The 14,971-nt window shown below is 36.4% G+C and overlaps 1 long non-coding RNA gene across 2 annotated transcripts in view; it reads left to right on the forward strand.

The window, feature by feature from the left end:
• LOC136031052 (uncharacterized) overlaps positions 1–14,971 on the forward strand; it is a 54,855-nt gene that overhangs the window by 7,952 nt on the left and 31,932 nt on the right. For both annotated transcript variants that reach the window (XR_010618418.1, XR_010618419.1), the window contains exon 2: positions 14,111–14,346. This is a non-coding gene — a long non-coding RNA (uncharacterized LOC136031052). The remainder of the gene's footprint in view (positions 1–14,110; positions 14,347–14,971) is intronic.

Consider the following 14,971-nt stretch of genomic DNA (forward strand, 5'->3'; position numbering starts at 1 on the left):
AGGAACCAAACGTAAAGCCCCTTCTATTCAAACAAGAGCTAAGAGCTCATATGGCACTTGTGACGAGGTCGGAAGAGCCAAGAGCCATGAGCTCATATGGTATGAGCTCTAGCGAAATTCTAAGAATCAATAGATTGCTTTAAGAGGAAAATCAGAAGCTTAATGACGGTCGGGATTTAAATTAAGTGCTCTGAGTCACGAGGTCCTTCTAAATATCAAAATTAATTAAGATCCGATCACCCACTCGTAAATTAAAAATACCTCAATTTTTCTAACTTTTCCTCTCCCTTCAGCCCCCCCCCCCCGATGGTCGAATCGGGGAAAAGGACTTTATAAAGTCATTTTGTGCAGCTCCCTGACACGCCTACCAATTGTCATCGTCCTAGCATGTCCAGAAGCACCAAACTCGCCAAAGCACTGAACTCTACCCCCTAACTCCCTCAAAGAAAGCGGATCCAGTTCGGTTACGTCAATCACGTATTTGACGTATCTAATACATTTATAAGTGTTTTCCAAGATTTTTGGTTTCCCCCTCCAACTCCCTCCAATGTCAACAGATCTGATTGGGATTTGAAATAAGAGCTCTGAGACATGGCTTCCTTGTAAATATCAAATTTCATTAAGATCGCCCATTCTTAAGTTAAAACACTTCAATTTTTCTAATTTTCCCAAATTAACAACCCCCACCTCCTCTAAAGAGAACGGATCCGTTCCAATTATGTCAATCACATATATAACTTGTGCTTATTCTTCTCTTCAAGTTTCATCCATATCTCTCCACTCTAAGCGTTTTCCAAGATTTCCGGTTTCCCCCTCCAGCTCCCCCCAATGTCACCAGATCTGGTCAGGATTTAAAAAGAGAGTTCTAAAGCACAAGATCCTTCTAAAGACCATATTTCATTAAGATCTGATCACCTGTTCGTAAGTTACACATACCTCATTTTTTCTATTTTCCCGAATTACCCCCCCCCCCCCAACGCCACCAAAGAGGTCGGATCTGGTCCGGTTATTTCCGTCACGTTTCTTGGACTTGTGCTTATTCTTCGCACCAAGTATCATCCTGATTTCTCCACTTTAACCGTTTTCCAAGATTTCCGCCCCCCCAATGACTTTAAATCCGGTCGGGATTTAAAATAAGAGATCTGAGTTACGAGGTCCTTCTAAATATGAAATTTCATTAAGATCCGATCACACCTTCGTGAGTAAAAAATACGTTTTTTTAATTTTTTAGAATTAACCTCCCCCCCAACTCCCCCAAAGAGAGCAGATCTGTTCCGGTTATGTCAATCACGTATCTAGGACTTGTGCTTAGTTTCCCCACCAAGTTTCATCCCGATCTCTCCACTCTAAGCGTTTGCAAGATTTTAGTTCCCCCCAACTCCCCCAAATGTCACCGGATCCGGTCAGGACTTAAAATAAGAGCTCTAGGGCATGATATACTTCCAAATATCAAATTTCATTAAGATCCAAGCTCTCATTCGTAAGTTAAAAATACCTCATGTTTTCGAATTTTTATCGGAATTAACCCTCCTCCCCCAACTCCCCTAGAGAGAGCGGATCCGTTCCGGTTATATCAATCACGTATCTAGGACTTGTTATTGTTTTTTCCACCAGCTTTCATCCCGATCCCTCCACTCTAAGTGTTTTCCATGATTTTAGGTACCCCCCCCCCAGCTCCCCGCAATGTCAGCAGATACGGTCGGGTTTTGAAATAAGAGCTCTGAGACACGATATCCTTCCAAAAATCAAATTTCTTTAAGATCTGATCACCCGTTCGTAAATTAGAAATACCTCATTTTTTCTAATTTTTTCCGATTTAACCGTCCCCCCATTCCCCCAGATGGTCAAATCGGGGAAACGACAATTTCTAATTTAACCTAATCTGGTTCCTGATGCGCCTGACAAATTTCATCGTCCTAGCTTACCTGGAACTGCCATTTTGTAGCAAAACTGGGACAGACAGACCGACAGACAGACCGACAGAATTTGCAATCGCTATATGTCACTTGGTAGATACTAAGTGCCATAAAAAGTTACTAGATATAGGTGATATATAAAGCTGCTTTACAGTTGATACAGAAGTATCAAGCTCATAATGATATAAATTGATATTTGAGTAAGGTTAAATTGAAATAGAGACCTCCTGTTGTTTAATTGACTCAACTGATACATATAGCATTGTTCTTAGAACCAACCCAGGAACTGAGCACCTGAACCACCGTGGAACTAAACCCTTTTGCAACTGAACCCACATGTAGCTGAGACACTGTATAATTGCAATCACCGTGCAACTGAACCCTTGGATAACTAAACCCTCATGCAACTGAACAGCTGAACTCAGTTTTTTTAGTATTCTACAAATACGAGGCAATATCATTGGATAAAACACAAGCTAGAATCTTTACATGTTGGAATTCTCTTTTGTTGTCATAAAAATAAAGAAAATCAGGTGTCACAAACCACTAAGCCAGATTCGTTTCTGGTCTTTTTTGTCTGTTAGTCAGGTTCGCTCCGCCCTATCATTGTCTACTGGTCAAAGCATTTACTCTCCACCTAGAAAATACCCCATGGAAAATAAACTTTAATTGTGAATACTTTAAAAATTTTTACTTGAAACTTTAAAGTTTAGAGTTTAAACTTTTCTAAAGCTTTAACTGTGAAATTGATGCTTAATCCCTCTTGGCTTCTGATAATAATTCTGGTCTGAATTGTTATACCATTGATATACCATTTTGACAACCTTCAGGCATAGAGCGCGTTTTGATCCACATGCACCCTAACACCCCCTGAAAGTTTCACTTTAATGCCCTTATCCATTCCAGATATGTTCCAGATTTGCCCTATAAAAGTCTATGCTTAGTTAGACATCCTCGTCAACATGTACTGAAAGCTATAACTTACCTCCCTTCATCTAGTCCTAGGTTATCACAAATCCGCCCTCATGAAAAAGCTGAATGGACCAATGTAACGCCTCCAGCTGTTCCTGGGATATTGCAAATGCACCTTTTTGACAGTCTGGATACACACCGTACCTTTTCATACTTTTTCACCTCCTCAAATTTCCCTGAAAATTTTCAGGGAGAGTAGAAATAAAATTTCATAAAATAAAACTTATTTTTCAGGGTTTTTATAGCATTTTGACAACCTGAATGAACTTAAACCCTTTTCATTTAGTTCAATTGCGGTAGCAGTAGAGGCAGTAGTAGTAGCTAAGAAAGTTTCAACTTAATAGTCTCAGCGGTTCTTTAGATATTGCTGATACGTCCTATTAACAAACAACATATACATAGCGCCTTTGATTTAGTTTTTTGGCAACGAAAACTTTACCTATAAGTTTTTATTTCATATCCTGCTCTAGTCTTGAGATATCCGACCTGTGCCATTTTGACAACCTGAATGTACTTAAATTATTTCGATTTAGTTTGATGTTAGCAGTAGCTATAGCAAAAGTAATAGTGTATAACTAAAAGCGAACGTGGTAGTAATATTAGTAGCCCTGAAAGTTTTTGCTTAATACCCCAAGGTGTTGCTAGGATAATGTTGATACGCAGCATTGATAACCCATACATACATAGTTCGATTTGATTTAGTTCAATATCCCCCCCTATAAGCTGTTTCTTAGATATTGCTGATATGTCATTTTGACAATCCGCATGCACATAGTGTATTTTGAATCGGTTCAGCACCATCCTCACCGTTCCCTGTATGTTTTACCTTAATCCCCTAAGCATTAGAAAAACCAATAGCCTAGGAGTAGTAGTAGGAGTAGTGGAAGTAGTAGGAATAGCAGTAGTAGTAGTAGTAGTAGCAGCAGCAGTAAAAGTAGTTGTATGAACATGGTGCTTTTTATTTAGTTCCATATCCCCCTTAACATGGCCCGAAATTTCAATTTAATATCCTAAGTCGCTTGTGGGTAATTGCTGATACGCCCTTTTGATAACGTACATGGACATAGTGTGTTTTTATTTAATTCGCCATCCCCTAAGCTTTCCTGGAAAGTTTCACCTTAGCACCATTAGTCTCAATAGTGGTATTATCAGTATGTACATATTGCCGTTTCGTTTGTTCAATATCACCCTTAACATGCCCTGAATGTTTAAACTTAATGCTCTAAGCTATTCCTGAGAAACTGCCAATCCTCCCTTTTGATAACCTGCATGTGCTTAATGTATTTCCAATTTGTTCACTTTTGGAACTTCAACATTCCCCTAAAATTGCCAGAAAATTTCATTTTAATACCATTAGCCTCAGCAGTAGTAGTCGAAGCAGTAGTGTAGTAGTTGTAGCAGTAGTAGCAGTTGTAGCAGTAGTAGTAGTCGTAGTAGCTGTAGCAATAGTGGTAGTATGCAATAGTGACTTCCGTTAGCTCAACATCCACCTCAACATCCCCTGAAAATTTCAATTAAATAGTCTAAGCCGGTGCTAACATATTAATTACATAAAAAAACTAGTTTTTTTTAACTGAAAGTAAGGAGCAACATTAAAACTTAAAACGAACAGAAATTACTCTGTATATGAAATGGGTTGTCCCCTCCGCAATCCCTCGCTCTTTACGCTAAAGCTTTTAATTGTTTTAAAAAGCAGAATTGTGGCAAAGAGTCAAACTTTAGCGTAAAGAGCGAGGGATTGCGGAGGGGACAACCCATTTCATATACGGAGTAATTTCTGTTCGCTTTTGAGTTTTAATGTCGCTCCTTACTTTCAGTTAAAAAAACTAGTTTTTTTATGTAATTTCTGAACGTTTTTGAATTAATGCATGTTTGATTTTGGCTCTCCACACATAAATTATAAAAATGAAATTTGCATATTAATTCCTTTTTTGGCTAAATGGCTTTCTCTTAGTTTTGATCAGACGATTTTGAGAAATAAGGGATGGGGAAGGAGGCCTAGTTGCCATGCAATTTTTCGGTTACATAAAAAGGCAACTATAAATTTTAAGTTTTCACGAATTTTTTTATTAGTAAAAAATATACGTAACATAAGGATTAACTTACGTAACAAACTTTTATATTCTTTAATTCTTATTATGTATATGAGGGGGTTTGTACCCTCGTTAATACCTCGTTCTTTACACTAAATCGTAAGTTTTGTCCCAATTCTTTAAGAATGACCCCTGAATCAGAATGGCCGTAGAATAAATAGTTGAAATTACTAAAAATACTATAGCATAAAGAGCGAGGTATTTATCTCCACCTAAATACCTCGCTCTTTATGCTAAAGTATTTTTAGAACCCCTCATATGCGTAATAATCTCTGTTCGTTTCAAGTTTCAATGCTACTCTTTACTTTCAATTGAAAAAATCTTTTCCATGTTTATTTTTTCATTGTTTTTTTTTTTTAGTAATTTTAGAAAATCCTGCGCTCTTTTCATTGAATTTCTGTTCCCCCATGATATATTTCTCCAAGGAAAGATCCTCCCACATAGCCCCCTCCACTCATACCCACCCCCAATACCAAAAAAAATCCCCTGAAAGCGACTGTACACTTCACAATAACCATAATTATATGTAAACACTGGTCGAAGTTTGTAACTTGCAGCCCCTCCCCCAGGGACTGTGGGGGAGTAAGTCATTCCCAAAGACATAGTTATTATGGTTTTTGAATATGCAGAACAAAATGGCTATCTCAAAATTTTGATCCGTTGTCTTTGAGAAAAAATGAGCGTGGGAGGGGGACTAGGTGCCCTCCAATTTTTTTGGTCACTTAAAAAGGGCACTAGAACTTTTCATTTCCGTTAGAATGAGCCCTCTTGCGACATTCTAGGACCACTTGGTCGATACGATGACCCCTGGGAAAAAAACAAAACAAACAAACAAATAAAATTGATTTTGAGAAATAAGGGATGGGGAATTAGGTCTAGTTACCATGCAATTTTTCGGTTACATAAAAAGGCAACTATAAATTTTAATTTTTCACGAATTTTTTATTAGTAAAAAATATACGTAACTTAAGAATTAACTTACGTAACAAACTTTTATATTCTTTAATTCTGATTATGTATATGAGGGGGTTTATCCCCTTGTTAACACCTCGCTCTGCACAATAAATCTTAAGTTTTGTCCCAATTCTTTAAGATTGACCCCTGAATCAGAAAGGCCGTAGAATAAATAGTTGAAATTACTAAAAATAATTTAGCATGAAAAGCGAAGTATTTATCTCCTTCTAAATACCTCGCTCTTTATGCTGAAGTATTTTTAGAACCCCTCATATGCGTAATAATCTCTGTTCGTTTTAAGTTTTAATGCTTCTCCTTACTTTCAATTGAAAAAACTTTTTCATGTTTGTATTTTCTTTGTTTTTTTTTAATAGTAATGCTAGAAAATCCTGCGCCCTTTTCATTGAATTTCTCTTCTCCCAAAGAATATTCCTCCAAGGAAAGATCCTCCCATATAGCCCCCTCCCCTGAACCCTACACCCAAACATAAAAATCCCCCTGAAAACGTCGGTACACTTCCCAAGAACCATTACTGTATGTAAACATTGGTCAAAGTTAGTAACTTGCAGCCCCTCCCCCAGGGACTGTGAGGGGTAAGTCATCCTCAAAGACATAGTTATTATGATTTTCGACTATGCGGAACAAAATGGCTATCTCAAAATTTTGATCCGTTGACTTTGGGAAAAAATGAGCGTGGGAGGGGGCCTAGGTGCCCTCCAATTTTTTCGGTCACTTAAAAAGGGCACTAGAACTTTTCATTTCCGTTAAAATGAGCCCTCTTGCAACACTCTAGGACCACTTGGTCGATGCGATGACCCCTGGGAAAAAACAAAAAAAAAAAAACAAATAAACACGCACCCGTGATTAGTCTTCTGGCAAAAAATACGAAATCCCATATTTTTGTAGATTGGACCTTGAAATTTTTTCTATGGGGTTCTCTGATACGCTGAATGCGATGGTGTGATTTTCGTTAAGATTCTGTGACTTTTAGGGGGTGTTTCCCCCCTATTTTCCAAATTAAGGCAAATTTTCTCAGGCTCTTAAATTTTGATGACAAAGTCTAAATTTGATAAAACTTATATATTTGAAATCAGCATAAAAATATAATTCTTTTGATATATCTTTTAGCATCGAAATTCCGTTTTTTAGAATTTCGTTTACTATTGAGCCAGGTCGCTCCTTACTACAGTTCGTTACCACGAACTGTTTGATGATGGGCCTTTCTGACCACCTGCATGCACATAGTACATTCTGATTTAGTTCAACATCCCTGTAAACATGTCCCGAACGCTTCAATTTAATACTCTAAGCCTTTTGGTTACTTCAGCGTCCTCCTCAACATGCCGTGAAAGTGTCAACTTAATACTCTATGCTGTTCTTAAGATATTACTGATACTCTTTTGACAACCTGCTTACACATACTGTGTTTTGATTTGGTTCAATAATCCCCCTTAATATTCTCTGAAAATTTTACATTAATACACTTAGCTTTAGTAGAAGAAGCAGCAGCAACTGTAGCATCAGCAGTAGTTTTAGCAATAGTAATTGCAGTAGTATTAGTATTAGTAGTAGCGTGCAAAAATCTGGTCAGTCTATTCAATTGTAATGTGGTCAGTTGCTCATCCCCTCGTCATTCCTTGACAGTTACAACTTTTTACCCTAAGCCGTTCTTTAGATACGCCCTTTTGAAAACCTGCATGCACATGGAGTGTTTTGATTAGTTCGACATTCTCCTTAGCATTCTCTGAAAGCTTAAACCTAATACCCTTAGCCTTATTGGACACCAAGGGTCAAACATGGCCCTCTTTCTCAATACCAAATGCTACATGTAAACAGCGTGAAAACTGCAAAACTTCAGCCCTTGCCAGACTGCCTTTTATTTTCCAATCAAATGACTCCGCTCTGGGGTATCTACGTCAACCCCTTCCCTACGAAGTACCTCGGCAAAAAGAAAAAATACAATAATACATAGACATCGCAATGTTAAAATAAAAAGATGTGGGAGGAACCTTCTATGGAGGAATATGCCATGGGGGAAAAGAAATTCAATTAAGAGGGCACAGTAGTTTCTAGAATCACTATAAAAAAAAAACAAGAAAAAATAAATATGAAAAACTTTTTCAACGGAAAGTAAGGAGCAGTCCTAAAACTTAAAACGAACAAAGATCATTACGCATATGAGGGGTTCTTGTCCTCCTAAATACCTTGCTCTTTACGCTTAAGTATTTTTAGTAATTTCAACTATTTATTCTACGATCTTTCTGATTCAGGGGCCATTCTTAAAGAATTGGAAAAAAGTTTAAGCTTTAGTGTAAAGAGCGAGGTTTTAACGATGGGACAAAGCCCCTCATATACACAATAAAAATATACGAATTTAGAAGTTCGTTGCGTAAGTCAATTCTTAAGTTACATATATTTTTTGCTAATAAAAACTTCTGTTAAAAATTAAAAGTTGTGGTTGCCTTATTAAGTAACCGCATAATTGGAGGGCAACTAGTCCTCCTCCCCCGCCACTTTTTTCTCGATATCGTCTGATCAAAACTAAGGGAAAGCCATTTAGCCAAAAAAAAATGCAAATTTTATTTTAATAATTTATGTGAGGAGAGCCAAAATCAAACATGCATTAATTCAAAATTTCCAGAAATTAAATAGAAGAAACAAGTTTTTTTTTTTTTACTGAAAGTATGGAGCGACATTAAAACTTAAAACAAACAGAAATTACTCTGCGTATGGAAGGGGCTGTTCCCTTCTCAACGCCCCGCTCTTTACGCTAAAGCTTTTTATTTTTAATAAAGTGGAATTGAGAGAAAGAGTCAAACTTTAGCGAAAAGAGCTGGGCGTTGAGAAGGGAATAGCCCCTCCATAAATGGAGTAATTTCTGTTCATTTTAAGTTTTAGTGTCGCTCCTTACTTTCAGTTAAAATAACTAGTTTTTTTGTATTCAATTTTAAAAAATAATTCCAACAAAAAGTCAAACTTTAGCCTAAAGGATGACTGGTTGAAGAGGGGTAGATCCCTAATATGCAGAATAATTTCTGTTTGTTTTGAGTTTTAATGTTGCTCCTTACATTTAGTTGAAAAGACTTGCTTTTTCATTCAATTTCTGATTGTTTTTTTTTTCAATTCATGCCTGGGCATAACCAAGAAATAATGGGTAATACCAGCCCCATGAACCCCTCATCTCTTTTTATTGACGTTTTTTCAGTTTTTCTGCTTAAGAATTGTGTTGCGAGAGCAACACTTTGGTTTTGTCGTGGTTTTTTTTTTTTTTTGTTCCTAGCACCCCGATTTCAGCTTATTCCTAGAAAGTGGTAAGGGTCTAACCTCTGCGGTTTTTACGGAAAGTGTGGACCTTAGGCCGGATTGATGAATATGACTTTACATTTTGGAAAGCTTCGTAGAACTCTTGCCTGGGGCCAAAAAGGATGGTTTTTGCTTGTCCTTGAGCCAGAGCCTATAGTATGTGAAGTGAAGAGGAGTTGTATAGCCTATGTCAGAGAGGACTATCTGAAGTTATGCAGCCAAGCTTTCGTTTCATCAAACCATGTTTCTGCTTTCGAGTGGAAAGCTCCGTTCTAGCAGGCAAGCAGGCAGGCACCAATTTCAAATTGAAGATGGACTAAAATCTATGAGTGTTAAATATATGTAGCAGTTACCCGGCCCCACAGCCAATATATCTTCTTTGAGTGATAAATAGAAAAATTTACAGAAATAAAAAAGTGGGAACCGAGAGTGCTGCCATCTATTCTTTCTACCCATTTCTGTTCGTGATTTCAGCTGAGTTTATCATTCGGTTTTTCGCACTTGGGATTGCGGTAGAGAAATGGTATCAGATGTGCCTCTTAAACTTTAAAAGTTCTCTCATTGCTAAAGAAATTAGAGTTTATCCTTTGCTCCTTTCTAAGTGATGACGTTAGAAAGTTGGCCTACGGCGAAAAAGTCAACTTTTGAACTAAGACAGATAGATTTTTTTTTTCGACGGCAGTCGATAGCTTTTGATGAGCTGATCAAAGTATATGTCATCCATTTTTTTGTACAAAAATACCTTCATGGGATATACCAGTTTGAAAGTTTAAAGGGGTTGACAACTTCAGTAGTAAGGTACACACCGAAACCAAAAATAGGCCGATACCAATTGTGAGACAAATAGGGGAGTTGTAAGCAACAGTCGGCTGTTAGCTCATAATCATCCTCGGCAATGAGGGGTTCGCAACTCTTACTAGTTGGTGTAGGCCTACCTATTTTTTGTTTCCGTTGTATTTGATGGTAAGACCAATTTAGTTCCAGTGGTAAGACATGTAGGGGACTTGTAAGTAATAATCGGCTGTAAGGCTACAATCATCTTTAGCAATGAGGAGTTTGCAACTTTTGCGAGTTGGTGTACCTAGTATGTATTTTAGCATCCTTACAGATTAACAACTTCAGCGTTTAGTCGCAGCGAGGAAACAAAACCAAAGTGTTGCTCTCGCAACACTTTACTCGGCGAAGCCGAGCAAAGGTTGCCGCAACACCTCACGTTGCCCATGCAACGTAGATCTAGTTAAAATGTTGGATTGTAATTAAAGTTGCGGACGAAACTTGAATATTTAGTTATAATTTTCGAGGGTAATTCGGCATTAAACTCTTTAAAGCATCTACCCTCCAACGCCAGTAAATGACCCAACACCCCTCTTTTAAGATTATCTGACATGCTGAATTTTAAGGTGTGATTTTATTACAATCCTTTGGGGTGTGTCACCCTGTTATCGAAAAAAAGGCAAATTTTCTCAAGCTCTTAATGCTTGATGAGGACTACTTTTGATGTACCATTTGTTGCCAAAATTCGCTTGTTAGAATTTTGGTTACTATCGGCCCGAATCGCTTCTAATTTACAGTTTGTTACTACAAATTGTTTGAAATTTGAAGACAATAAAAAGAACGAAAGTTCTTAAGCCGACACAGGGAATTTAAATATTGACCCAATTTATGATATTCTTTAAAAAAATGAACCAATAGCCGATGGGGGAATTAAAATTTTACACAATCACCAGGGGACGAGATTACCCACTAGACCAAAAAGAGTTGCTTCAATGTTAGCTTACAAGAGGATTATTTCGCAACAGAATAATTAACTAAGTTTCAATTTTCATAAATTTTTCCTCAGTTGCTCTTTGATTCTCATTGAAGTAACTCGCATAGCTGTTTTTCCCTACGTGGATAAGTAGCGACAATTGTATTTATTATATTTGGTGATGTTTTCTTTTTTATTAGTTTTCTTTTAATTTTCTATCTTGTGATCTTAACTTTCTATTTTTGTAGAGTTTTATCTCTCTTGATTGTTTATTAATAAAAAGAACGAAATGTATTTGAGTCACAGTATTTTTACCAAGCAAGCTCTCTATTTGCGTGTTCATCACCTTGAAAAGTTAGTGAAATTTACATCAAACCTTTTTTGAAATATCTGGTGAATTATAAAGTACTCAGCTAGTAACAAATAAATACGCATAAAAGAAAATTTAATTTTTCTTACCCTTAAATGTTTCTTAAAGCCCTCTTGAATAAATTCTCCACCGTGTATCTCTATTCCTTTATCGCCGGAAGCGCTCAGATGGAACTACTACATGCAAATAGTTCAAAGTGTTTGATTTCAAGTTTGAATTCTGTTTTCGTTCCAATGTTCCTTGGTTTTAGTTTGACATGGCCAATTAAATGGAAGCGAACTTTCTAAAATAGAATTATGCTAATATCTTTTTGACGGCTGAATGTCAAATGGATTGTAACACCTTGTTATATTAAGAGGCGTTTGTCTCCCAGCTTTTGATCTTTCATTTAGACCAATTTGCAAGTACAAAACTTTGTTCCAGGCGTGATGGAGATACACAAACAGGAAAATTTAAGTACCAGAGGGATATGCTAAATTTCCAAGGAAGTGTTGAGAAATAACCGTATTCTTTTTCAGCAATAAAACAATAGGTTCTATCGAGTTGCCCATTTAGGATTGCAAAAAGAAAAATTTTCAATAAAGGCTAAAACGGTTCAGCCTACATAATGTTAGGATTGGAATTTCCCTTTTCTACAATAAATAAGTGTAGAAAGTCGGTTAAACAGTTTTTTTTTTTTAGTTTAAGCAAGTGCGTATATTTCAAAAGCAAAAATAAGAATTGAGAAACAAATAACAAGTAAACGTCTTCGTATTACTTTATTTTCTTTTCTTCGTTACTTAAGTTTTTTCTGCTTCTTTGGCTGTCGTTCTTTTATTTTCAATTCTATTTTTTTATTCTTGTCTATTCAGTTTTCCTATTTCCCCCATTCAGCAGTTATTATGCGTCGTTTTATTTCCTATTTTTGTCATCATTAGTTGATTTTCAAGATTTCCAAGAGACGACTTTGGAAGTTGTTTCTAGGCACCCAGTGTGCATGACTATATGGATAAGTTGACTATAGCGTTCCCATTAGATTGCTATTGCGGTCGTTGGTAGCGCAACAGATTCTGCGAGATCAAGGTTCATCCCAGCTAAGTCGACCCACTTTGTTTCTAATCTGTTTGAAAACTATTTGTCTGAAATCAAGTCAGATCGAACTGAGTCTAAGATTTTTCCTTGTTGCTTAGAAAATCGTTCAAGTTTTTACATGGATAGGTGAATAGCCTATCTTACAGCCCTCCACCTTCACGGAGTTATGCCAGGCTGCTTGTCAAACCCTGGGAGGGCATAAATCCTTACAAGCAGAGGTGAGGATTCGTGAAACTATGGAAATAAAACTCCTGGCTGAAGCTAAGTAAAAAAAAAAAAAAAAAAAAATACTCGTAAGTATTAAAAAGCTCGTTTATAAAAAAAAATTGTTTTCACTGGTGAATTACGTTTTTTATTGCAAAATCCATTATCGTCTCAAAGAAATAGAATAACTAAATTAAAAATCATTTATCTTTTATTTCAGATTATTTTAAAGCAAATTACTGTAGCTTTTCATTCTTGCTGCACCTCTCATTTGCCACGCTTTCATTCTAAGCTCCCTAAACTTCCTAAGAAGCTACCACAGAGAAACAGAAAACTTGCTTGTAAAAAAGTTGTTACTACAAGATTTGTTTATGTCTACTGCTTGAACTAATCAGGTTTTAAAAAAGCGCCATAAAAAGAGTTAAATGTCCCTCCAGAAATTATATTTCCATCACTGTCCAGATTTGTCTTTCTAGACCCAACTTACCATATTACCACTTACCAACTTACCACTTACCATAAGTTGACCCAAACCATTCGTCGGCCCGGTTTTAGAAGGGTTGATGCTGTTTGTCTTTTCAGAAGTAAGGGATAATGTGGCTATTTTGCAAAAATATTTTACAAAATAAACCAATGAGTTAAAGAACACATTTTAACAAAGAAATATAGGATAGCAGTCTCTCTTTTTTTCCTCTTTGAAACTATTTTAAGTTCCTACGGAAACATTCTAACTTCCTGGGAACAGATATTTAAATAATTTTAAATAAAAAAAAAATATTAAATACGTTTTATCTTATTGTTCTTATGGAAATATCCCCTCCCAAGTTTTTTTTAAGCTTTTCCACGCTAGTTTTCCCCTAAATGTAAGAAGGAGACTTATTTGGATTAGAATTTGTAGTTCAGTCAAAAATTTATTATAATACAATTTTTGTTTTGATTGTCTGTAGTGGTAATTTTTTTTTAGCAGCCAATCTTGTTTGTTTTTCGAAATCTTGTTTTTCTCTAACGGGTAATCCCAACGAAGCAGTAGTCGTAGAATACCGCAAAAGGTTTCACTCGAATGGATATCGAAGTTTCAATGCTCATTTTGAGAAATAAAGAGAATGTGCCAAGAAAAGTGCTGATTTCTGCAATTTTAAACCTTAAATAGCTCTATATGCCCAAAGAGGATAAGACACTACAAAATGAGAATTTTGAGATGGTCAATCCGTTTCAAACTACTGACAAAGCAGTTAGAATCCTTTCGTAGTTTTTTTTTTATCGCCACAAACATTTAGTTTCCTACATTTTGTGCCACAGACGTACATTTTTCCCTGAACAGGGCCAAAATGCTAGCAAGTAAAAATTCCAGGACAACTCATCGGCTTAGAAATATGGAAAAGTTGGATATCCTTTCAGTTTCAGAGGTTATTGTTATCCATATGTATCCATTTCAGCATCTATTTCTATATATCTCATCATCTGTTTGCATCTTCTTCAGATGCCACCGGCAATCTCTGCTAGATTTATACACGACTTTGACCCCAAATGCCAGGGTTGGTCATGCCCAAAGGGCATACCTTTGGCTAGATGGAAGGGCAGCCCACAGAAGTTTATCAACATGGTCAACATTGCTGCTGACGAGGCCTCTTTCATAGCAGCAGATCGGTCCGCCTGGGGTAGAAAGGCTGCTACACTCTCTACGCCACACGTCATGCGACAGGAGCCTTAAGTAAAGTAAGTCAAGCTATCTTTATTACTCTGTTACCCTCTTAATAGTTAGCAATGCCATATCTAGGAGAGGGTAGGAGTGAACCCCCCGAAATTTGTGTCTGATTTTTAAAAGCGCAACAAAATACATTAAATGAATCTTAAATGCGTGTCTTAACACATTCTTGTTTAATTCCCCCTTCCCTCTACCCGAATAAATATACCCTCCGAACAAAAATACTGTATTAGTTCCCATACCGACATTTAATTGTACTTGAATTATCATTTTGTATAATCTCAGTGTTAATTGTATGTATTTTTCATCAATGATGTTAGGTCGTGCATTAGCTTATAATTTTTACCAGTGAAATGACTTAGTTTGCCCTAGTATATCAAAGCGGCGTGTAATTTTCCTAAATGGATATTTATGAATGAATTGGTGAGAAATGTCTTCGTAACCTAGTATGGGACTTTGGATTAGAAATGTTATTTAAATTGAGTAATTTTTCTAAGTCACTTCGTGAAAAGGTTGAATTAGTATTAATAAGCTTCAAAAGAAATAAAAGTGGAATTTTTCTAGGATAGTAATAATGTCAAATATATAACAATTGTAAAAAAAATTCTAATTTAAAAAGAGGGAAAGAGTAGTATT

The sequence above is a fragment of the Artemia franciscana genome, chromosome 9 (assembly GCF_032884065.1).
Source record: "Artemia franciscana chromosome 9, ASM3288406v1, whole genome shotgun sequence".
In the NCBI taxonomy this organism is placed as follows: domain Eukaryota; kingdom Metazoa; phylum Arthropoda; class Branchiopoda; order Anostraca; family Artemiidae; genus Artemia; species Artemia franciscana.